The sequence below is a fragment of the Pelobates fuscus genome, chromosome 2 (assembly GCF_036172605.1).
Source record: "Pelobates fuscus isolate aPelFus1 chromosome 2, aPelFus1.pri, whole genome shotgun sequence".
Classification (NCBI taxonomy): domain Eukaryota; kingdom Metazoa; phylum Chordata; class Amphibia; order Anura; family Pelobatidae; genus Pelobates; species Pelobates fuscus.
In genome coordinates this window covers 207887267-207913987 of record NC_086318.1, presented here as the reverse complement: position 1 = coordinate 207913987, position 26721 = coordinate 207887267, and positions in this window count along the sequence as shown.

Here is a 26721-nt window from a genome sequence, read left to right as displayed (position 1 = left end):
TTCCCCTGCAGAAAGGCTTATTCGTGCCTTTCTGCCAGGGTGTTCGGTAGATTTTATCTACCGAACAAACTGCCGAAGGCGAGACCACCGGGGAGCTGGAGTGTGCCGCCAATTTACCTCCCTGAAGCTGCGGTTAACCGCAGCTTAATCAACGAAGGCAGGGTGGTCTTTGTTTGTTTGCCGAACACGTGGCGGTAGCCGTTTTGAAAGTCCCGAACGGCTAGCGGTGTTCAGCGCTTAAACTATGGAACTAAAGACGGACACTTATTTGCACGAACACCGCTGAGCCGTCCGCCTCCTGGTTCTTATTCGTGCCGATTGAACCGAACACATGTTGTTGTTATATGAATGTGTTAACTCAGATAGCTATGCCATGGAGCCTATTCGTGTAATTAAAGACTTTGGCTCCATGGCAATTGAACTGTGTGAATAGGATCTGAGTGCTGTTCGGTAGTTTTGTGCGCTCCGATCCCAGCTATCTGGGGATGTGTGACATGTCTGTGTTTTATGTATAAAATGTGACGTTGTGTATTTTAAAGCGTTTTAATATTTTTGTGCCCACCACGTGCATAATGGCGATTTGCCTTTGTCCTGGGAGATAATTGAATTACTTCTCAATTATCCCCAGGGCAGAAGAGAGGAAGTCAGGATGCATTGTGGAAAAGTATTGTGACTGTGTGTCCTAAATTGATACCTGTCTGTCTTTTGTAACAGTCTCCCATTTGGTCCCCTAGGGGAGTGTCCACCAAGTGGGAGACCTGCATAAATACTGGGCAGGTAGCCCTCAGTAAACCAGACCACTGCTTGACCCTCAACACGGAGCTCTGTCTCGTTCTTGGGGGGATTCACTGTATGCTAATAGGAGTATGATTGCTAGGAGTGTAAGCCGCTTGGAAGCTTTTCCTATTCGCCTGCTAGCAGCCATTCATGAGGTTCCGGTTCGGGAGTTTGGAGTGCTATTTTATATCCAGTTTGGGAGTTTGGAGCATTACCTTGTATGCGGTTCGGGAGGTTGGTGTTTTACTGAAGCTGCCTTTATGTCTGAAAGGGGAATATCGCCTAAACAGATTTTAACCCCTTGTGTGCTGAAATGGTCCGTTACACTGTGCATGTACTGCACATGTCTTTTCCCAGAAGCAACTGTTATTTAAGTCTCGTTGTGTGTTTTTTTTTTTTTTTACTGTTTTACTGTTTTGGTGTAGTGAAATACTTGTATAGTATTGCCTACCAGCCCATGCCTAACAGTATAACTTAGTATCAATACTATATACCATAACATTGCGCTTACAGGATGGCTTCCTTTATGTGAAAATAGTGTAGTCGCACAACTATATCCGTGGGTATTTCAGATTCAAGATTGCGTGGTTTGGGCACCCTGTGTGCTCTAACAGCAGCTCCGAGGTTGTGGCTGTGGGAAGTAGCGCTTTAAAAAGGGTAAGTGCTGAGGAATTTCTTCTGTAGTGATTTTCTCAGATATCCCTCTAACCTTAAGATTATTTCACCGTGAGCAATCTTCTTGGTCAGCAAGTTTGCCCAGCAAGACTGTGTTCCAGGTGCGTGAGCCTGTCATTTATCCTATTACTGGCCACACACATCTCATCCATTTTGTTTTCTGTTCTCACTACTATGCCCTATATCTCTCTCCTGAGATCATCTATTATTTTCTGAAAGTCCTGCACCAGTTAGGACTGCAGCTGCTGCAACATAACCACAATCCTGTGTTCTGTAATTGGTGTATCCTCACCCTGACATGTGCACTGACTCTGCATCAGACAACCATGCAGGTGATATCACACCTCCGTCATCTTGGGTAGGCCGAGTCTTATCTTCCTTCCTTAAATCGGAAGAAATCTTGTGCTCTCTGGGTTTTCAGGGGTGCCATCCTGCATTCCATAACTGACACTGCTTATACCCACTGCTTATACCTATATATTTTGTTTTTTTGGGTGGGGGCTTTTATTTGTCGCTTTCGGCCAAAACTGCCGCGGAGCTAGTCCGCCATGTAACCTGTCAGCACCACTGGAATTACCGCCCCCCCCAGATGTTCTCTTGAATGATAATGCTGCTGTCGGGACTGCCATTATACCCCTTTTGATTATGTATGCAAGGAGCATGGCTAAGGAGCAGAGATGGAAGGTGGGTGGGTGACAGGAGAATGATGGCAAAGAGGATTGAGATAGGTGTCAGGGGGCATAAGTGTGAGGTAATAACATTTAGGTGGATGGACTGTAGAAGACCAACATAGATGATGTAATTCGATGGATGAATCTATGCAGTTTAGTGTGAAAATGTGCAAATATGGCAGTGCTAAACAATTCCTGATCATATTGCATTTATTGAATACCCCTATTAGGAGCTGTTTTACAGGTAAAATATAGCACTGTATGTGTTAGGAGTTTTATGTGGGTACTGGATTCAATATGGGGTCATGCAGGTGCTATATGTTTTGATTTAGAGGGGTCTTATAGGTGCAATATGTATTAGAAGTGTCATATGGATGATGTGCATATTGTGTTCTATGTGTCATGTGGGTAAAAATGTAAAATCCATGATGTTTGGAAGGTATATGGAGTGCCATGTCTGGCTTCTAAAGATTGGGGCCACATTATAATGGCACAAGGTCCTATTTAGTTGTTTGAGATAAATCATATAATAATGTCTTTGATTACTGTGGTGAATCTTCTTTTCATCAATATTATTTTTGTGTCTTAATTATTTGTTGTCAGATATACCCATTCTATAAGTGTAAAATGCAGCAGAAAACGTTGGCGCTGTATGGATGATAAACCAATAGAATATAACAAAATGTGACTTAATAGTGATTATAGTAAACCACAAAGGTGTTATACAGCAGTGTCTTCAAATACTTGTTTTTAAATATCTACAATTGAACACCAAAAATAATAAAAACAAAAAAAGAGCACTGCTAAATATTTGTACCCTTTTAAGAAGTATTTTTCTCATGTGTTTCGCATGTGGAAAATCAAAATAAGAAATAAAATAAAAGTGTATTAGACCTGGCTCCAAGTATTCACGAGTGTTTTAAATTTAACACTCTCAACCTTCTTATTGGAGTAAATCTCAATCACTCCTATGGAATTAGGTTTACATGGAAGAAGAAAAAATTTCAGGAAAATTGCAGGAAAGGGCAATGCTGGAAATGTGTATATACACACACACACACACACACACACACACATTGTGATCCTTTATTGCAATTAGCACAGTCCTCTAGCGTATAAAACATACGTAGTCTTGTTTTTAATAGAACTCCAGGCTCTTTATTGGGAACTCCACACAGAAGGCAGCATCAATACAAAATAACCAATATATCAATAGTTCCTGTAAACAAAATCCTAGCTTGTCTGAGCGCTTACTGACATTTTATTCCCTATCTATCAATGGTAAAAATAAACAAAATACAGGTTTCACCAACCTTGTGTCTTATCAATTCTTTACACTCCAGTGCTCAGTCACCTTAACTGCCAACGTCTGCACTCCAGTGCTCAGTCACCTTGACTGCCAACGTCTGCACTCCAGTGCTCAGTCACCTTGACTGCCAATGTCTGCACTCCAGTGATACAAACCAGCCTGCTGCTTCCAACCTCCAACGGAGAAACCACAAATCTCCCTTACCTCCTTAGCATGGAGGGGTTTATTCCCACTGCTGCAGCTGATTAATTGCAGCTTAGCAATGGGTTGGAGACAGTCTGAATTCCTGGCCTGGACCTTATGTCTCCCAGTTGCTTGTAAACTGAGGAGTGGAGCACCGGCCTGCCCTACTCTCCAAATGCTCCACCCCAGGGGCCCATCTTTAAACATTATTTTATCTTGCATACCACACATACTCCCCCTGGGGTTAAATGTCATATGCTTCTCTAGAAATCTGGGGGAAATATAGACTCCTTCACTGATCACACCATGCACTTTATCACAATATATATATATATATATTGCTATATTGAGCAATATATATGTGTGTGTGTGTGTGTATGTGTATATATATGTATATATATCACTAGCTACAAAGCCCTTCAATCCTGTTTTTAAGTTGTATTCACAAAGTATCAGTAAGGGAGGTACTACCCACAAGCTGCAACATAATGGAGGAGGAGCCAGATGGATAATGAGGAAAATAGAAAACATTTATTAAAATAAATTAAACATTATGGAAAACTCCTCAATTTAGCAGTCCCCACTGAGACATGTAACTTTCTCAATTGGTATGCAGCTAAATCTTGATGACGCTGAATTTATTTTCTGATAAGTCACATAGGTGCACTCTCAAGCAAATTAATATGAAGTCTCTCCACACACTTCTTTTTGGTGTGAGTATTAAGCACCTCCCACCCATCGAAAGAATGTGAAGACACCTCATAGGGGCGTTAATCTAGGGAAGTTTGTCCATCATCATAAGGAGACTCTTAGAGTTCAATGTGGGTTTTATCTATTTGTACTTAGTCCTCAAGGAAATACTTTTTTGTATCAAAAAAACATTTTGACAAATTGTACAATGTCTCAAAATGATGCAAAGTCCCATTACATCACATAAGAATAGAGGAAAGAGGATAAAGGGGATTTTTTTTAGATACAGGTAAATGCCATAATAGATATATTTAGTCACGCACATTAACCCCTTAAGGACACATGACGTGTCTGATTCCCTTTTATTCCAGAAGTTTGGTCCTTAAGGGGTTAACATATTTTGAAATAAAGAAATATTATAATTAAAAGAGGTGACAACACATAAATGTACTTTTATCATTTATCATCATCAACAATCACAAAATATGTCAATTGATATGTATGCGACTAAATGGTTATTTTGTTTTATGGTATTTACATTTTTTTTCCCTCAAATTATGTTTGCCTAGATTTTGCCATTCTTTTTTCCAATTGTTGCAGCTAGCTGATGTATTGATTAATCACATTCTTGTTTAGTATTGTGCATGAGGAGTATAAGATTTTGAGAGGTTCTAAACTAATATTTGAAGGGAGAGCCTTAAATGTACCCATAGGCTGAAGCCCCTGTTTTTTTTTTACTGCTTAGCAATGTCTCTGGTTGCGCAGAATCAGATACAGTACCAGTGGATGTGCTGCCTGCGCTAGTACTTTCTCATTCTGTTTCTTCCTGCAGATGTTGCAGATGTAAATTGTTTTAATGCTTTGTTTTAATCCTTCTTTTCTTTCCTCTATTGGTCAGTTGTCACTTGATCTGTTATTAAATTCCATGTTTACTGTCTGTACCTTAGACATTAATCATCTTTTTTTTTTTTTTTTTGCAACATCTTGATTGGACAGACGATTGAGCCCACATGATTGGGCAGAAATCTTGCTTATTTGCAAAAACAAACAACATACAACAAAACGCTTCTTCTTAATTCCATTGGCCTTCTTTCTGGTTGCAGAAACATCACTTGAAATCAACAACTGAAATGAGCATGTTCGGACTTGAGTAAGTTTGTTCCCCAGATTCTCAAGCAAAGTGGTAAATGGGAAATTTGGCCGATCACATGATCAGCCGAATTTGACTAAATTGCAAAATCTTTCTCACTCTCATCCCTTTGAAGTGTGCATAATATAATCATAATTGTTTAAATATCAAACATACAGAAAAGCATCTGTACTCTTGTGCCTTTTTTAAAAGAAGCATTAAAGGACCACTAAAGTGCCAAGAAAACAAACCCCTTAAGCCACTTACCTAATCCAGCACCGGCCACCCTCGGCGCTGGTGACCTCTCCTCCCCCTCCGATGTCAGCTACCGAGCTGAGTCAAATGCGCATGTGTGGCCAGAGCCACTCGCACATTCAAACCGCCCATAGAAAAGCATTACTCAATGCTTTCCTATGGATGTTCTGCGTGCTCAATGCGATTTTCGCATTGAGCGTCGGGGAAGCGCCTCTTATGGCTGTCAGGAAGACAGCCACTAGAGGCTGGATTAACCCTGCAATGCTCTCTGAAACTGCTATGTTTACAGCTGCAGGGTTAAAACCTGAGGGAACTGGCACCCAGACCACTTCATTGAGCTGAAGTGGTCTGGGTGACTATAGTGGTCCTTTAATTAAAATAAGAATGAATGATTTAAATAATTTATTATGAATGTTTGCTCACATTTGAATTAAAGTACTATTTCCTGTGTATCAATTCATATACAAATGTGTTTTAACCTACATCTGCTAACATTTTGCAAGCCATGTTTCCTTAATTCACACTCAGTATACAGTTATATATTTGCATTGGAAGTAACATGGGAAGTATAATTTCCCATCTGTCACATAAGGTTATATATTCAGGAAAGAAAAGTAGGATTCATTAACTGCAGGAACAGTGCTAATGCCAGGCAACACTTTACCTTCCTATGACTGAAGTACTAACAATTACATTGTAAATTCTTTATGGTAGGGATTTATTGCATCTATATCTGGCTTCTAAAAGCATTTTTAAAATGTCTAGTCTCGACATGATCTGATGTGAGACTGAATTGCTGTCTCTACGCGGCATCCTTGATTTTATGATCAGTTTTCTCTCTATAAATTTGGAAATGGATTCTATAAAATTTGCAACTCCATCTCTTTTGCTAACTCTTAAGTGAAAAAAGGATCATAAACGATCTTGATTCATCAGCCATTGACCATTTACAAAATGTATTTTCCAATTTGTTTTTTGAAGCTAACATGCCACAACATTTAAAGCAGATTTAAAATGTATATGTATGGATGTCCTTGTTTTGCATTAATGGCATCAGCTTTGTTACCATCATAGAAATTACATAGCCAAGGTTATTCTCTAACTTTTGTACTGTGCATCTGGATTTAACCCCTTCATTGCCAGTCTATTTGGAATTAAATTTGTTTTTCATGTCAGCGTGCTAAGATTGTACATTATCAAATTTCAAAATAATACAATCTTTGCTGGTTCTTGTTTTTAGAAAAAAAAATAAGGTAACTAAGTTACAAAATAATGGAGTAAAATAACCTCTATTTTAACTCCTAAGGATCAATGAAACAAGATAAATATATATCATAACAAAATTTAAAAAGCCTATATTAAAATTGAATGTCCACTTAAGTTAACACATGCAGGACTGTATAGAGCAGCAAATGCAAAGTAAGGAAGGTACAATGTCTTTATTGACCAGATTGTGATCCTTAAAGTGGCACTGTCATGCCGAACTTACCTTTCTTTAATCGATTCCTCTTCTCTCTCTCTGTCAGGATCTGTTCTTCATTTCTTCCTATCTTCTCTCGTTTTCTTTAAAACACAAGACAAAGTAGGGACTACTTTGTCTTATGGAGGTTTCATATGCTTGTGTGTTCCGTTTCCTGTTGTCATAGCAATTTTCCCACAATTCTTACCTTTCCTCAGTGATCTTGCGATGCTTCCTCTCAGTATTCCCGAACGTCCTGTCACTTAGACACTTAGGGGTCCTTAAATTATAATAAGGGGGGGGACCTATTGTCCTCCCCCCCCTTATCCCACTCTTGAGCAGTAGGTGGGAGCCCTAAATGAAAATGTGGGGGGGGGACCTATTGTCCTCCCCCCTGGCCTCCACCCCTAAGCGGTGAGTGGGGACCCTAAATTACAGTAAGGGGGAGGGACCTATTGTCCTCCCCCCGGGCCCCCACCCATGAGCGGCACCTGGGGACCCTAAATGAAAATGGGGAGGGAACAATTGTCCTCCCCCCTGTCCCCACCCATGGGCAACAGGTGGGGGCTAATTGTAAATACCCCCCAGGTGACTAGGGGTCATCAAACCACTAATCACCCACACACCCAAAGACAATTTAATAAATACCTACCTACCCCCCCTCACACTAAAAATACTGAGAGGGGAATAATAAAACTAAATCCCTGTAAATAAAAAAATAACTTACCATTTGATGTCTTCTTTTTTCTAATGAAGAGAGGGGGATTAATGAAGAGACTGACAGGTAAGTCTCTACATTTACCTGTCACAGCACTCTGATTGGTTGTCTTGAAATCCAGCCAATCCGTGTGCTCTGTGTTATCTTACACAGCGTGGGAATGTTCTTTGGAATTATCCCATGCTATGTAATTTGACTGATAAAAAGGTGATTGGTTGATTGAAAGCAACCAATCAGAGTGTTGCTATGAGTCAAATTACACAGCATGGGAAAATTCAATCGGACAATAGGACCCCTCCATTTTCATTTAGGGCCCCCACCTGCCACTCATGGGTGATGGGTGGGGGGACCCTATGTCCTCAGTTTACTTTTATAGCCCCCACTTGTGGGGGCTCTGGGAGGGGGACACTATGCCCCCCCACTAGCACCATGGGAGCATTTGTTAGGGGAGGGGGTTCATTTTTTTTAACAGTGAGAGCAGCCACTGGCTGCTCACTGTTTAGTAGACATGCCCCTACTCGTGGCATAGCGAGTAGGTGCATTCAGGAGATTTTAATCTCCCTTATGCTATTATGGGGGTCATCTTGACCCCCATAGAGTGAGGGAGGACATAAGGGGGCTTAGGAAGTGTCGGGGAGCACTGCTCCCTGCCGCTTCTATTTTTACATATTACAAGGAGGGAGCTGTGCGCAGGTAGCTCCCTCCTTGTAATAAACCAAATGAACGAACGAACGAAGAAGTCCCAAGTAATAAACCAAAAGAACGAACGAAGAAGTCCCAAGTGTTTAACTGGGCATGCGCAGGAATTTCACAGCGCAATCTAGTGTGGGCAGATGACGTGTCCCACAGGGACATCATCTACCCACAAAAAGATAGGTCCGGGCACAAAATAAAGATGCAAAAATAGGTAATATGGGGGGCTTAGGGGCATTTGGGGGTGACTAGGGGGACAATTTGATGTAGTGGAGTCGGGAGGTGGGGTAAAAAAAAAAAAAAAACAGGATTCGGCTGATGACAGTGCCGCTTTAAGGGGTTATGAATGTGGTCCTTAAAGAATTAAACATATAAAGTTTTTGCCTCATAGGACAGACAAAAGTCACATTAGCCAACCTCTACTTACCAAATAGAAAGCAGGGGCAGGCTCTCCGCAAATACCTCAGAACTATTGAGTCAACACAAGAGGGAATCCTGCTGATGGATGGTGACTTAAACATATCTATAAATTCCACTTTAAACACCACGACTGACACATCCACATACCAAGCACCAGACAGAAAACTAATAACTTCTCTACTAGATTGCCCAACCCGTTGACTGCTGGCGTATTTTGCATCCACATGCCAAAGACTACTCATGCTTCTCGCCAGCCGCAGGTACATATTCTAGACTGGATATGCGGTTTCTTCTCCACAGATCTTTACAGATTACATCTTATACGCTCCTGCCAGTACGGTCCAATTACTTGGTCTAATCACGCGCCCCTGTCTCTTGCAATTCAGATCCCCTCTCTACTTCCCAAAATGTTTCAATGGAAACTTAATAATCTTCTAGTAAATGATAACAAAGCGATAAACCGGGTATCTGATATGCTCCTGAACTACTTCCGAGAAAATTCTAGTTCACTAGTAACACCAACTACCACATGGGAGGCACACAAACCCGTAACACGAGGACACTTGATAGAGATAGCATCCGAAACTAGGAAACAGAGGGACTCCCAAATGTCTAAATTGCTACAAGAGATTAGAGGACAGTCACAAAACCTCTGACTCTTTCGACACATACATAAAATTGACAGATAAAAGATCAGCTCTGCAACAACTTCTTAACTTACAAGTTAAACGTAAACCCCTTCGCACCAAACATACATACTACTCTCAGGGAGGTTTGTAGCATTTTTACTGGCTAAAATGCTGCAAACAACCAGGCTGACCACTTTTATCCCAAAAATCCAAACCCCCACGGGAGATATATCGCATAAACTCACTGATATTCTCACAACATTCCAGGAATATTACACAAATTTATATAATTAACGGTCCCAACCACCAACCAAATCAGATATCCAGGACTATTTATCCGCTAGGATTTCCCAAACAATACCTAACAACGTGACACGGACCCTAGATGAACCTATTTTAATAGAGGAATTCCAAGCTGCAGTTAAGTCATTACCTCTAGGGAAAAGCCCTGGCCCTGACGGCTACACAGCCAACTACTACAAGACATTCGCACCAATACTAGCAAAACCTTTCACTGCGGCCTTTAATCATATACAACATTCCTCCTCACTGCCCGCCGCATCCTTAGAAGCAGTCATCACATTAATCCCTAAACCAGGGAAAGACATCAAAGAATGCAGTAGCTACAGGCCTATCTTGTTAATTAATGTAGATCTTAAGATCTTTACTAAAATACTGTCCAACAGAATACGCCCTCTGCTGTAGGGACTGGTCCACCCTAACCAGACAGGCTCCGTACCCGCGAGAGAAGCAAATAACACCACAAAAATCGTGAACCTCATACACCTCGCACAATCCCAATCAACTCAGAGTATTTTACTATCTTTAGATGCCGAAAAAGCTTTTGATTGGGTGGACTGGTCCCTGCTGACAGAAACCCTGAGACTTTTGGGTTTTGGGAACTGGATAACAGCCATCTACTCATCCCCACATGCACGGATAAGAATTAATGGGCAACTATCGGAGCCTGTGATCATCAGGAATGGCATGAGACATGAGCATGCCCCCTTTCCCCGCTTTTATTTATACTCACCTTAGAACCATTCTTACAGGGAGTACGAAACAACCCTCTCACACAAGGCATTTGAACACATTCCAGAGACCACAAATTAGCGGCCTTTGCAGACGACCTGCTCTTTACCATTATGAATCCTATAACCTCCATGCCTCCATTACTGGAAGAACTAACAATCTACAATGCCATGTCCAGTTTTAAAGTTAATCTCACAAAAAGTGAAATCCTCCCAATCCACCTAGACCAACGTACCAAAAAGGCTACTACAAACTCAATATCAGTTTGCCTGGGCGACAACCACGGTAAAGTACCTGGGGATCCAAATACCACAGAACCTAGCCAAATTATATGACCTAAATTATCCCCCTCTCATCCAGGCTATCACAAAAGATTTGGAAACCTGGAATAGGCCGCTGTTTGGGTTGCTTTGTCGTATAAACATATTAAAGATGACTGTACTGCCTAAGATACTGTACACATTACAGGCGGTGCCAATTAGCATCCCTGACTCATTTTTCTGCACAATCAAAAGCTCTTTTGCTCATTCCTATGGTCCCAACAACGTCCTAGAATATCATACAAAGTCCTGACTGTACACAAAAACAGAGGAGGTCTCGGACTTCCAAATATAGAACAATACCACAGAGCAATTATCCTAACGAGAATATATGACTGGACTTCCGTTTCCAATGAGGCCCACTGGGTCCAGTTGGAAAGCCTGGGATTCACGGTACCATTACATACCATTCCCTGGCAAGATAAGGGCTCCACATTCCTAAAGCCACATTACTCGTCTCACCCCACGATACTCTCAACATTGAAAGTATGGCAACGGATTCGAAGACTACCCAGTCTGTCAAAACACCCTTCACCCCTCTACCCTCTAACACACAATCCACACTTCCAACTGGGTATGTCTGGTGCCACATTCCACACATTTCATGATTTACCCAATCTAACCTTGGGTAGGATGATAGACAACGAGGGCATTAGGCCCCTGACTGACATTATACCTGATGCAGAACCTACCACCATGCAAAGGTTTAACTATTCCCAACTCATACATTTCCTATCCACTCACCCAATTTTAATGAAAGGGTCAAGGGATGAAACTCTGTTTGAAATAATGTGTCAGAGCCGCAAAACAAAAATCAGACTCCTCTCCACCATGTACAAAACTCTCCAACGAGACCCCTCCACAGCCCGCCCCCCATACATAACCTCTTGGGAACATGACTTACAGTTCACAGACACGGAATGCACGCGGATATTCACTAACGTGTTCCATTAATTTATAAGCAATGCTTCCCATGAAAGTAACTATAAAAGGATATACAGATGGCACTACACACCTACAAGGATACAACATCTCTTCCCAACCCCCTCCAATGACTGTTGGCACTGTAACCAGCCCAATGGCACAGTGGGACACATCTGGTGGTCATGCCCCACTATCCAAAAATACTGGCAAACCATTCTCACAATAATTACAATGATTATGGGCATCAAATTGCCAATGGACCCTAAAGTGACAATCTTTCTATTACTCCCCGTGCACCTTTCCAAATCACAGAAGTGCCTCATATCCCACTCCCGCTCCAACTCCTATGCTAGATACATACATACTTGGGAACCCTGGCTAAAATTCATGCAGACAACATCACGCACTTAACACACGAAGAGGTCAGGGGTCCCCACCTCTGTCCCCAACAGAAGTGGGACTATATCGGTGGATGAACATAACTCACTCCAACCAAGCTGTAATAGGCCACTGACACTAGCGTGTGAGCCATAAACGATGAGCACTACAGGAGATCTACCACCACCCTCTGAAACCGCTAACTCATATCCTATCCCTTGCCTAACCTGACGCCTTGGTTTAAACCAGTTTAAACCCGCCTACCCCATCTTACAGGCAGCAGCAGTGCACCTTAAGGGGACTTGCGCACCCCAACTCACAGGGAGAAACTTCTCCGGCTATAGGCTCCAAGTGAAATGCTATTTCTCAGACTTTAGCAGGACTGATTACATAGCCTGACGACTCCCACTTCTAATTGCTACACATACTCAGAAACAGTTCATATCACACTGATTTATGTTATATAACTTTAACCTGTTTACTTTAACCTAAGAAGGTTTACATGTACCTAATGAGGGAACATTGCTACCAATTCCTGTTTGTAAATGACTGCAAGACTCATTCTAATGTCAATTAATATTTTAATATAAGTAATATTAATATAAGTAAATACAAAAATAGGAGATTATTTTAAAAGCTTATTTTTGGATTTACTTTTAGAATTTTTTAATAAATATTAATATATATATATATATATATATATATATATATATATTAATATTTATTAAAAAATAACTTTTACTTTTAATGTTAATATAAACTTTTACTTTTAATATTTATTAAAAAAAATAACTTTTACTTTTAATGTTGACCTGGGCCAGTATTCACATACATTTGGGGAGGACTGTGACATATTTGTGGCCTCATATCCCACTCCCTCTCCAACTCCTATGCTAGATACATACATACTTGGGAACCCTGGCTAAAATGCATGCAGACAACATCACGCACTAAACACTTTTATAATTGTTTAATAAATATTAATATATATATATATATATCTATATCTATATCTATATATATATAGATATAGATATATCTATATAGATATATCTATATCTATATCTATATATATATATATATATATATATATATAGATATCTATATAGATATATATATATATATATATATATATATATAGATATATATATATATAGATATAGATATATTAATATTTATTAAAAAATTATAAAAGTAAATCCAAAAATAGCAGATTATTTTAAAAGCTTATCCAATAATATATATCAAAATAATAAAATAATAAAACATTTTTCTATATGTTAAATATTTTTCTAAGTTTATCCAAAACTGCTGAATCATTTTAAAAGCTTGTCCAAAAATATTAAATCAAGGTCATAGTACAAGTAATCAAACAATTTCCTAAAAAAAATCCTAAAACAAAAGCTGAACCTCAAATTGGACACAGAAGACGAGCATACATTATGTTACGTACCTTCACTTGAAATCTCCATGTCCAGCCAATTCAATTATTTTAATTGTAGCATCATGAGCACTAAAGCTTGTATAAAATGTACTTTTATTTTTTACTGTGTCTTCATACCCCAAGAATATCCCTACAGATACAGCAGTGATTTAATCTTGCCATGTTGCAAACACACAATTGAAAAGCATTGTGACAGGAGGTAAAACTAATTTTGATCTGTTCATCTGGTGATAGAATCCTAACAGCATCTGTTTCTAGAATGAATATAATAAATTGTATGCAGCAGCATCAATAAATCAAGAAAATGTTTGCAGTTTTGTGGCCACGTTATTGTGCATCCAATTGTTTCATATTCTGCTGCATATCTTCAAGGGACAACTATTCTGTGCTATATTTTCCTGTAACTGTAATTGATTTCAAATATTCTGAATCATTTATGTATACAAAGCAAATGGAACAGAATGATAACTGCGAGGGGTTCTGTTGCTGTCAGTCTATATATTTAATCTAATCTATTTATATCTAATATATTTAACTTGCTTTATACCACATACATTTGACAAAGGGTGAACTATTTTAGTACATCACACAGTTTTTGGGAGAATTTGACATATTTTTTTTTTCATGTCAAAACTAGCCTCACCAATCAGACTTTATTTATAAAGTAATACACAACTCTTCAAACTCAATAACCAAGAACACAGTTAAAATATATAATTCAATTGTAACATAGGAAAATGAAAATCAAGAGCTAAATGAATCAAAAGCTAAAATATAAGAGGTATGTTAAAGGTTGAACTTGAAGGAATTGAGTCTTTTTCAGCCTGTACTACAATAAGACAACAATCATATTCCCTCGTTGTGATTCATCTACCAGGGAAAAATTGATTGGCAACACAGAGACGTAAGGTTGCACCAAAATGCAACATCGACAAACTTAGAAACATAGAATGTGACGGTGGATTAAAACCATTTGGCCAATGTAGTGTGTCCAATTTTCTAAATACTTTCATTAGTCCCGGGCATTATCTTAGGTCTAGGATAGCCTAATGCATACTTAAACTCCCTGACTGTTAACCTCTACCATTTCAGCCGGAAGGCTATTTCATGCATCCACTGCCCTTCGGACCCCCGGAAAAAAACTTTGTTGAATCAATTCAGCTATGCTGAATTATTTTGCCCAGAGACTATGGGTTAGGGATGTGCATGGGAAAAACATTTGGTTCGGTTCGGTTTGGAAATTCGGGTAAGTAAAAAAAATGTGTCTGCTTCGTCAATTCTGCCAATGGCATTCAATTCGGTTCAGCACTTCCAAACTATGTCAGTTCTGGACTTTGGCAATTCAGGACTTTGGCAATTCAGAACTTCTGAATGTCCGAATTGCATGAAACAAATTGCACATGTCTAGTAAGTGGTTGTGGTGGCAGTCCTGGCACTGGGAGGTCGGGAGCCCTATAGATGTGTAAGTGGTTGTGGTGGCAGTCCAGGCACTGGGAGGCGGGAGCCCTATAGATGTGTAAGTAGTTGTGGTGGCAGTCTGGGCACTGGGAGCCCTACAGATGTGTAAGTGGTTGTGGTGTCAGTCCTGGTACTGGGAGGTGGGAGCACTATAGATGTGTAAGTGGTTGTGGTGGCAGTCCTGGTACTGGAAGGAGGGAGCTGTATAGATTTGAAAGTGGTTGATGTGTAAGTACAGATGTGTAAGTTGTTTTGGTGGCTGTCCGAGCACTGGGAGCCCTATAGATGTGAAAGTGGTTGTGGTTGCAGTCCGGGCACTGGGAGGCAGGGGCTCTATAGATGTGTAAGTGGCTGTGGTGGCAATCCTGGCACTGGGAGCCCAACAGATGTGTAAGTTGCTCTGGTGGCTGTCCGAGCACTGGGAGCCCTATAGATGTGAAAATGGTTGTGGTTGCAGTCCAGGCACTGGGAGGCAGGAGCTCTATAGCTGTGTAAGTGGTTGTGGTGGCAATCCAGCACTGGTAGCCATATAGATGTATAGGTGGTTGTGGTGGCAGTGTATTGGGCAGGGGGCTCCCAATGCCAGGACTGCCAACAAGCTGGCTATCCACATTCATCTATGACAGGAGGTCAGCACCACATAAGACCTGTTAGATAGAATTTTCGAACAGCAGAGAACAATACATAGTCTCACCACTCCACTGGCATTGATTCCCACTGGGACATCAAGATTGCAGCTAGTTGAGTTCTCATTCCATTAAGGGATATGCCAGAAACTTTGAGCCACAGTAATGCCCGTTTGGTACAGGTAATTCCCTAATTGACCCCCCTTTATAAACAAGATGTCCCACTGTAACCCTTTAAGGACACATGACATGTGTGACATGTCATGATTCCCTTTTATTCCCGAAGTTTGGTCCTTAAGCAGTTAAGTCCATCAGAAATGTTTCTGCAACTAATGGAGCAAGCTGAAACTCCATAAATTGGGTTAGTCTGCTCTTCACTTCGATACTTAAGGCATGATCTGCTATCAGAGATCAGGATATCAAAATATGGCAGTGAATAGAAAACAACATTCGAATGACATTTTTCTTGCTGCTGTGGCTGCCCACTTTTTTTTAAATTCCTTCCATTGCAGAAATTTTACTCTGCCTACTAACAGATGAATTTGGGAGAAGCTGATATGGCACAGGTTTTTTTCACACTGAAGGATGGTTCACTGAAGCTAAAGACTATCAATTGCCTACTCACTCTTTCCATTATTTTTTTTTTTTTTAAATCCCCTTAGTTCAATTTAAAATAATGTTGCACTTAATTTTTCATCAATACAAAAAAGCAAAATGAAAAAGATTACACTCAATTACTGTAAAACTATGGCCTCTTTTTAATATTCTTGGATGTGTTTGAAATCATCACTGCTGTATAAATCTATCTATCTATCTTTCTATTATATATTTATCTATCATGTATCTATATATATTTAGTATACTAAGCCATTTGTACATTAAGATACTCAACTTAATTTAAAGAATAAAATGTATTAGCAAAATTATAAAATGACAATAAAACTAGCAAGCATAACATAATTAAACAGTAAATGACAAACAAATAATAAAATGTATTTAGTCTAAAAATAATACATTAACATAGATAAAAAATAAATTACATACCATACAGCAGATTATTGATAAATGAATTATTGTTTACATGATAAGATCTAAAGTGGACTACAGTACACTTATTAAAAGTTGTATTTTGAAGATTTAAAAAAATAAATAAACAAACAATTTGTATGTTTTTAAATTATATACTGTACTACATATATATTATATGCACATTCACTATGCATATGCCTTCACTTATAATTGAGATAACAAAGCATGATAATACTCAAATTATTTGATGCAAATTAAAAATATACAGTTGTGCATCACCTGCATAGCTCAAGGTGTATTTTGCAATGTTTACCATGGGCAGAGCAATTCCAAGACACCATGTTTACATAATTATCCCAGAACTCCCATGTCAACATGCAAGTGAGCAGGCAGGCAACATGTTACTTCTAACCAGAACTGATGGGAAAAAAAACATTATCTTGAAGTCATTTACAGGGGCAGATACAGTTTATTGCTGTTGATATATCCTAAAGGCAGATTCTGCTGTATATATTTTATTGGAAACTGATGGATTTTTTTTATTTTAGTATTAGCTCTGGTTGGATAAAACAAAATAGTGGAACACAGAGGTAGTACCATTACAGGAAATAGTAGGTTAGAATGAAGAGAGATGATTATGAACTTAAATGTTTATTCTATTTAACAATTATGGCCTAACTAAGAAATATGAACAAACAGAAATAGACATTTGAAAGAAATATAGCAAACATTTTCTATGTATCTCAAAGCTAATTTTGTAATTTTTATTTGTGTTAAATATTTAAACGGTGGTATTACAATAAGAGTTCTACAACTTGGTCCACAATTTATTATTCTTGAATAAGCTTTTCAAATGAATTATCTACAAAAAATCTCATAGACTTTAATGGTGAATTTTGTAGATAAATAATGTATAAAATGTATCCTAAAAAAATATTAATTCAAGACCTTAGAATTAAAATGCACACATATTTTTAACACACCTAAATCATCCAAAAACAGCAATCACACACACATTAAAATGTAAACTTGCAGGGTTATTAACTAAAGTTAGAATTCTAAGTAAATTCAAAGTGAATTTTAAATTTAAGGTCAAAATAGCAGAACTGGGAAACATTATTTAAGTCAGCTATGCTTCCAGTTTTGGCTACTTGGGCCTTAAGTTTGAAATTCACTTTGAATTCTCCTTTAGTCAATAAGTATATAAGGGATCATTACGAATGTATAAAGAGGTTATTGTCAGAGCAGTGAATTGAGTTGAAATACTCAATCTTGTAACACAATATACAAAACAGCATGAACATTTGGGTGTTTTACCCATTGACAGTTCCTGAGAGACAGCTCACAAAACACAGCAGCTCCACCAGTTCTGTATTGCCAAATTTTTAATTGACGGATTAAATATATTTTGATTTTATAATGTTAACTTGATTAATGAACCCATTCTTTCCTCTAAGGGAACTTGCTGTGTGTTTTACTAAAATTGGAATTAGGGTGATGACCTGCAGTTTCCTCCCAGCTAATTTCCAGCTTTTAAAATTAACCTGATTGATAATGCTAAGTGTGGATCATAATCGTAGCTAGATTTAAAAAAACAGGCTTTGTACAAGAAGCAAAGATAACATCAATAGTTATATTTATTTAATGTTGTTGTAGCAGATTTGCAGACATTCATGCTGTCCATGAGCTATAAACAGTTAAAATCACAAAAACAACATTAGGACATACATCCTGTGAATTACAAGAAATCCCCCACTATCGTTTCTAGTCTTGCTACCAGAATATGGTACACTTTACAGTAACATTTTTTATAAATCCTGTATTATCAAATAATTACATCCATCATTTGTGCAGAAAGAGATTCCAGAACCTCAAATGTGGCATTTCCAGTGCATTGTTCATGTATGCAAACAAAGGAGTCCTTTCATGTCATTTGGCTACTTTTTTGGCTAATGATTTCAGCTGAATGGCTGAGCAAATGCTCCCATTTATCAAGAGAGTTCATCAAATAGTTCTGCTTCTTTTGAAACAAATACATATAGTTATTTGGCACATTATATGGAGCAGTTAACCTAACAATTATCCTAATCTTTCCCTGTTTTTCATGATCTGCTCTGTGGCATTGAAGGTAATGATTATGATGTGATAGGCCAACACAGGATAAGAAGATAAACCTTAGTCTTGGAAGAAGATGAACTCTAAATGGTTGCTTGGAAAACCAAGCCATTAGGGTTCAAAATGAAAATGCTCATTAGGCAAACACATATTCAATTGGTTGGGGTGGTGGGCAGGGAGGAAATACTTATACGGTTGGTGGCCATGGCTCTGTAGATCTTGTCCACCTGTGGGTAATATCTTAATAGGGACAATGAGACTGGTCAATCCCTTGTCAACATCTGGGTGAGAGTTTGTTTGTCTTTTAATTATAAAATGGAACATCTCATATCCTTATTATAACCAAGGGTAGTAATCCTCTTGTATTCCATGTGGCCAGGGGAAATGGAAATACCTTAGTCTATCATTAACACTTATGCTCCACCTCATAGGCCCATGTTGTTGTGAAATGGAAGAGGACCATCACCAGAGCATTACTAGTTTTTTTTTTACACTCTACATAGAGGGCTGCCTTTCAATCTTCTCTGGTAAATGGGTGTCTATAGGAGCACATACTTTCCTTTTTTTTTTTATTCATGGAGGGTGTGTCATCCCCTGATGGTAGTGATCTGTAACCAATTTATCTCTGTCAACTCTAAAAGGACAACAAATCAGAGTAAAGTACATTTTACATTTTCTCTCTTTGATCTCCATCTAGGAACATGGCAATATTTAAATAAGTAAAAGACCTCCATTTGTTTAAAATGACATAGGGATTAAGGAGAGAGTGCAGGTAACTTGTTTTCCTTTGGTTTTTACTATGTATTGGGGCTGATGTGTACTGTAGTCATTGCAGCCACCCAGTGATGGGAGTGAGCGCAGGACTTATCTTTCTGCATTTGTATCCATTTTTTGTATCACTCAGCCTTGTTACAATGCAGCCACCCATCCCATGTGTTCCCTATTAACGGTTAATAATATATAGGGGTGTATGTAAAAATACCCCTTTCTGTCTCAGTGGAGATTTTTGCCAGAGGCTCAAGGAAGCAAGGTGAATGGTTAGAGTTAGGACCCACCTAAGGGGGTCTGCCTTGACGTTGGAAGGTGGGCTCATCCTCTCATGGCCATTGGAGGTAAGTAAAAGACCTCCATTTGTTTAAAAATACATAGAGATTAAGGAGAGAGCGCAGGTAACTTGTTTTTCTTTGGTTTTTACTATGTATTGGGGCTGATGTGTACTGTAGTCATTGCAGCCGCCCAGTGATGGGAGTGAGCGCAGGACTTATCTTTCTGCACCAATATTTAAATTGTACTGTTTTCCGGAAGATCTTCACTTTATCTTGGTAGTTAATCATGGCTACCCATGTACAAGCAATGCCCCCATCACTTTAGGAATACCACCTCTACTATAGAAGGGCAACTTTTCCTGTGCCACTCCAATTGTGCAACTCCTGTTGTGTATAGGGAAATTGTTTAAATTTGTGGGTGTTACATAGTTACATAGCTGAAAAGAGACATTCTCTCACACGTCTCTTTTTTGCTGTTAATCCAAAAGAAGGCAAAAAAAAACCTGTTTAAAATGCTTCTAATTTTGCAACAAACTAGGGAAAAAAATCATTCTTGACCCCAGAATGGCAGTCAGATCTCACAAGAATCTATTACCCCACTAATTAAAAACTTATATCCCAGAATTGTATGTTTTTTGCAAGTATTCATCCAATTTCATTTGTAACATCTGTATAGACTCTGATAAGACCACATCATCAGGCAGAGATTCCACATTTCCAATATCCCTTCTTACAGTCCAAATGTGTGACCTTGTGTCCTATGTATAGTTCTGTTTATGAATAGATATACAGAAAATGGATTGTGTTGGCCTCAAACATATTTGCATTTGTATTGAGGCACCATTTTCCCCAAATTTAATTTATTAGCCTTTCTGCATAACTAAAATGTTCCATTTCTTATATGAATTTTGTAGCACATCTCTGCACTTTTTCAAGTGCCAAAATATCCTTCTTTAGAACAGGTGACAAAAATTACACAATATATCATATATAAGGTGTGGTCTTACCAGTGATTTATAAAGAAGCAATATTATACTTTAATCCTGAGAATTAATGCCCCTTATTCATAAACGACTATACCATACTGGCCTTAGCAACTGTTGATTGGCATTGCACATTCACTATCATTCACTATCATTTAACGTGCCAGTTGCTTGTGTGTAACTAGGATTATCTACATTAAATTTCATCTGCCATTTGAGTGCCAGCCTCAATTGATTTAAATCCATTTGTAGCAAAGTAAGATTCTGCTCACATTGTATTACTTTACAGAGTTTTGTGTAATATGAAAACACTGAAAAATGCCTATTTCAAAATAATTTATAAATATGCTTAATAGAAGTTGTTCCAGGAAAAAAACCCTAAGGGACAACACTTTCCACTTTTGTCCAGCTTAAAAATGTACCATTAATGATAACTCTCTGTACTCTATCTTTAAGCCTTTATTCTTCCCATGAAAAATTATTTTCATCAAGACCAGAGTTTCCCAAACTGTGTGCCACAGCAGGCACACAGGGGCGCCGCCAAAATGTTTTTCCAGTGCTATGATCATAGCACAGGGAACAGTGGCAGATCCCCCTCCCACTTCCCGAGAAAAAAAACATGACTTGCTCTCCCCTGCCAGCCTTGCAAGACCGGAGGAGAGATCAGAGATCTCCCTACTAGCACTAAAATGCTGCAGCCAGAAGGGAAGGGAGAGAGGACCTGGGGGAGCTCTAGTCTGCAACTCTGCTGGGTTCTCCTCTTGCAAGCTTGAAGCCTTGCCATAGTTACCACCTTGAAAGAGTGAACTCTAGCCTGAGGAGCTGCTACCATTCACTTTCACAACTTGGACCACAAGGGCCTCTCCACCACACCACCAGGGTTTAGTACTGTCCCCATCCCAGGCAAAGGTAAGAAGGGAGGGGGGATATGAAAAGGATAATTTTTTTTAATAAAAAAAAGTATATATACTTTATTAATCTGCCCTTCTACCCTCACAGACCCCAAATAACTCCCACATACACACACACTGCCCCCCACACACACACACACTGCCGCTTCATACACACACACACTGTACCCCTCACAGACACTGCCTCCCTACTTACACACTGTACCCCTCACACACACACTGCCCACACACTGCCCCTATACACACACACTGCACCCCTCACACACACAAGGCACCTTTCACACACACACACACGTACATACACACTGCACCCCCACACACACTACATCCTTCACACACAATTAACCTATATAAACACACTGCACCCCTCTCACACACACACTGCACCCCTCACATACACACTTCACCCCACTCACATTGCACCTCTCACACACACATACATTGCAACCTTCACACACACACACACACTACTGCCCCTATTCCCTACTAAAGCCCCTATCCCGGCAAACCCCAGGTAATCTGTAAACTGTTCTTAAACAGTTTGACTACTTACCCTGGGAGGGCACCACGGCACTCACGGAACCATAACCACTACAGAGTCCTGTAGTGGTTATTGTGTCTGGACTGTTTCTTTAAATAATCTACCATTGCCCCTCCCATGATTAGGTTCTGGATCTGCCCCTGACCGGGAAGCACATCTGCTTCTCCCTTTTGATTTAGGGAGCCTTGTAAAAATATTGAAATATTATTGGGGCCTTGAACCTAAAAAGTTTGGGAACTACAGCTCTAAGGTAAAGGTGTCTGAGGAATTACTTCACACCAAGGCCTCCATATTCTGAAGAGTTTAGCTTTTGTTCTGGGGAAAGAGCAAATGCCAAGTCATAGGAATAGTTAAGTCTCACTTTGTCTATCAGCCGCACTTCTGTTTGACAGGTTTTCCAATTTAATGCAATAAGAGCTATAGCAGCAAAAGCTATGTGTGATGTTAAGGATTTGTCATAGAATGATAATCGGGGTGGATTATCAAATCATAAATATGTGCTTGGGTTGAAGAGGAGCTGAATTCCAAATCAAGTTGGGCACACATTTCACTAATGGGCAAATCCCTATGCATTCCCAGCATATATGAACTATTGTTCCCCTGTGGATGCTACAGCGACAGCAATTATTAAAAACTGTATTATACATTTTGCTGAGTCTGTCTGGGGTGAGATACTACCTATATAATAATTTACAGTGGTCTTCAAAATGCAAAAAACAGTTTGATATTCCTCTCAATGCATTTAGTAGTTGTAAATCCATCTTCCGCTTTCTTTTTCCCATTGGGAGATGGAGATAAGCAAATTATGCCAGTCTAGGTAGTTGGGAAAACACTTTTCCCTATGAAATAATAGATGCTGTGGTAGTAGGGAATAGAGCAACTTTCTTGCTAAGTAATGATGAGGGACCCAATGTGTGCCAGGAGTAAATCTTTTGGTAGATAGGAGTGTTCCCATCCAAGACTTCCTTCAGAGACATGAAAGTTTATGGTATGACCTAAAAGTGTTGCTCTGTGATATGATAATACCTCCCAAGTCTAGTAAGCATTAAAAGAGTGACTCAAGCCTTTTTTTCATATAAATGATTAAAAAAAGTGCATGGACTTTGGAACAGTAAGTTCCAAAGTCCATAGATAGACCATTCTCATACTCACAGATAGACCATACAATCTGTCCTCCACTCCAGGATTCTAATGTGTTGGCTGAGTCCTTACTTACATATTGGCTTAATTAGTTCTGATATAACATAGTCCGGCAAGGATGTATCTTTTCTAGAAAGTCTGTAATATGATGTGTTGTGGGTACCTGAATATTTGATTTTCCCCTGAGACTATACAGTTTGCTGTAATATCTGGTGAGCTCATTAACTATAAGTTCTGGGTTTAAAATCTCTTGGCCCTGGGGTGAATGTATGGTAGTGATTTTAGTTATTGATGCTCTCTTCTTCAACTGTGAAGCCAGAATAACCCCTGCTCTGTTTCTCTATTCAAAATACCTGTTACCAATTCTTGTTCCTGAAGTTGTTGTTTAACTCCCTTAATCTCTTGTAGGTGTTGTAATGATGGAGTTTGTTCAATATGTTTAACTCAGTGACACATCTTGTGAGATTCTATCTTTACATCTGGAAGGTTGTTTTCTGTAAAATATGAGTCTTAGTCTTTATGAATGTTTAATATAATCTGCAGATTTGTCCGTAGGTGTTAATTCAGTCAACAAGAACCTCTGTCTCTAGACAGGAATTGATCTCCAAGTAGTAGCACAATTGGAGCATGGTCAGACCAGGAAATTATTCCCACTTGTGAAGTCTTTTATGTGTGGAGGAGGTGAAATGGAGGAAGCAGTCTATCTGGAAGTACGAGTTATGAGCGAGAGTGGAATTTTAAGTTTTTTTCTAAGGGAGGCGTGATTCTCCATGGGTCTAAAAATCTTGAGTTTAGAGTACTTGATTTATGCCAGAAGACACCGATTGTCTATGAGCGGTTTTGGCTTTTGCTGGAATGTTAGGTGATGATGTATCCAGTTTATCATCCAAAATGAAATTAGTGTGCACAACTATTTCTGAAATGTGGATTCCAAGAATGTTTTTCAGATCATTTTGTGGGCTGTATATGTTAACCAAAGTGTAACAAGCTATATTAACATAGCATTGTAGTAGAATACAGTTGTGTTCAAAAGTTTGCATACCCTGGGAGAATTGGTCATATATGTATAATTTTTTAAAGAAAACCTGAGTGAGCAGGCAAACACACATTTCTTTTATTTATTATGGGATTCATATTCAACTGTAGGTTTTAGCAGAATGGCACAATCATAAAACAAAACTTGTCAACAAAGAAAAAAAAATAATGATCCCTGTTCAAAAGTCTGCATGCACTTAGTTCTTAATATTGTGTATTGCCCCCTTTAGCATCAATGACAGCTTGAAGATTTTTGTAATAGTTGTCTATGAGGCCTCTAATTCTTGCAGGTGGTACAGCTGCTCATTCGTCTTGGCAAAATGACTCCAGGTCATGCAAAGTCTTTCATCGTCTTGCATGAATAAAACGTTTGAAATCTCCCCAGAGTGGCTTGATGATATTAATGTCAGGTTTCACGTTTTTCTGCTGTAACCCCTGGAGGGTCAACTTGGCCTTGTGCCTAGGGTCATTGCCATGCTGGAAAGTCCAAGAGCATCCCATGTGCAGCCTTTATGCAGAAGAATACTTGTCTGCTTTTTTGTAGCATTGGCGCAGTAAAGGCTTTTTTCTGGCAACTCGACCATACAGCTCATGGTTATTCATGTATCGTCCTATTGTGCTCCTTGAAACAACCACAACATCTTTTTTTCAGAGAAGCCTGTATTTCTCCTGTATTACCTGTGGGTTTTTCTTTGTATCACAAACAATTCTTCTGGCAGTTGTGGCTGAAATCTTTCTTGATCTACCTGACCTTGGCTTTGTATCAAGAGATCCCCAAACTATTTACACACAGACACCATTTACAATTTAAAAAAAAGCCATAGGTGTGGGAAATTAACCTTTAATTGCCATTTTAACCTGTGTGTGTCACCTTGTGTGTATGTAACAAGGTTGAACATGTAAGGGTAAGTAAACTTTTGACCAAGGCCATTTGGGTGATTTCTGTTATCCTTATCATTTAAAAAGGAGCCAAACAACTATCTGATTATAAATGGCTTCATATGATCACTATCCTTCAATAAAATAAATTTTAATATTTTTCAAAACAATGCCAACATTTCTGCCAGGGTATGCAAACTTTTGAGCACAACTGTAAATCTGCCATGCTTGTTGCTATGTTTAGTTACCAGAGAAAATGCAATGTGTCTGCAAATTAAAATTGTGTGTCCTCTTGTTGAAAATCATATGTGGAAGTTTATAGGGAATTGGGGAGAATTTACTTTCTCAACCATGAGGCGTCTAAATTGGTAAGGCATAGGACCCATATAGTAATTTATGTCACTTAGCTGTGCACACTCTCTGCCAATCCCTGGTAACCCGAGCAAGTGAAACAGAGTTTTTTGGGATAGAGGTGTCCTTAGGTGGTAGGTAAATGTTCCTCTGGGCCACCATCTTGATTCCTTCTTAAGGGGTGGACACTATCTTGTCCATTCCATTTTTCTGAAAGATTAGGGGGCTTGGAAATCTCAATTTTTATGGAATTATTTCCACTCATAAAGCATTACTAGTCAGGCCAAAAGCCCTTCTTTTGGTGATGGTGACCAAGGACAGGTCGGTAAAAATTAAATGCCTGCAAATCAGCCTGTAATGCGTTGCTTGCCATGAGCAGCCTGCATAATGTAAAAATGCACTCTAAATATGGGAACTCATGGTATTGTTGCTGGTAGATCCTATGGTTTGGACACTTGGTGCACTCTATCTAGCTTTAATTCCTGGTCAGTTGAGTCATGTAATAGTACACTAATATATATATCTCTTCCAAAATATATGGCTTGATGGGATAAAATACATTGACCCAAACAGGACATAGGTGCAAGTCGACTACATGTCAAAATTCCAAGTTGGAAAACGGATATGTGCACCTGCCAAATGTGGCCTTTTATCCCACTAACAACCCGACAAGCCTATGCATGTGTGGTATCACTGTACTCAGAAGATGTTGCTGAACACATATTGGGGTGTTGTTTGGCAGTGACATATAACAGGATCGGCTAATTCATGCCTAAAGTACAATGGGTGTGAATTAAAACACACAAAAAATGACTAACCAAAAGTTTGAAAAAGGCTGGTTGTAGAATTCAGTGCATGAAAAGTGTTAAAACACCACAATTTAAAATACCATGGATTGTCT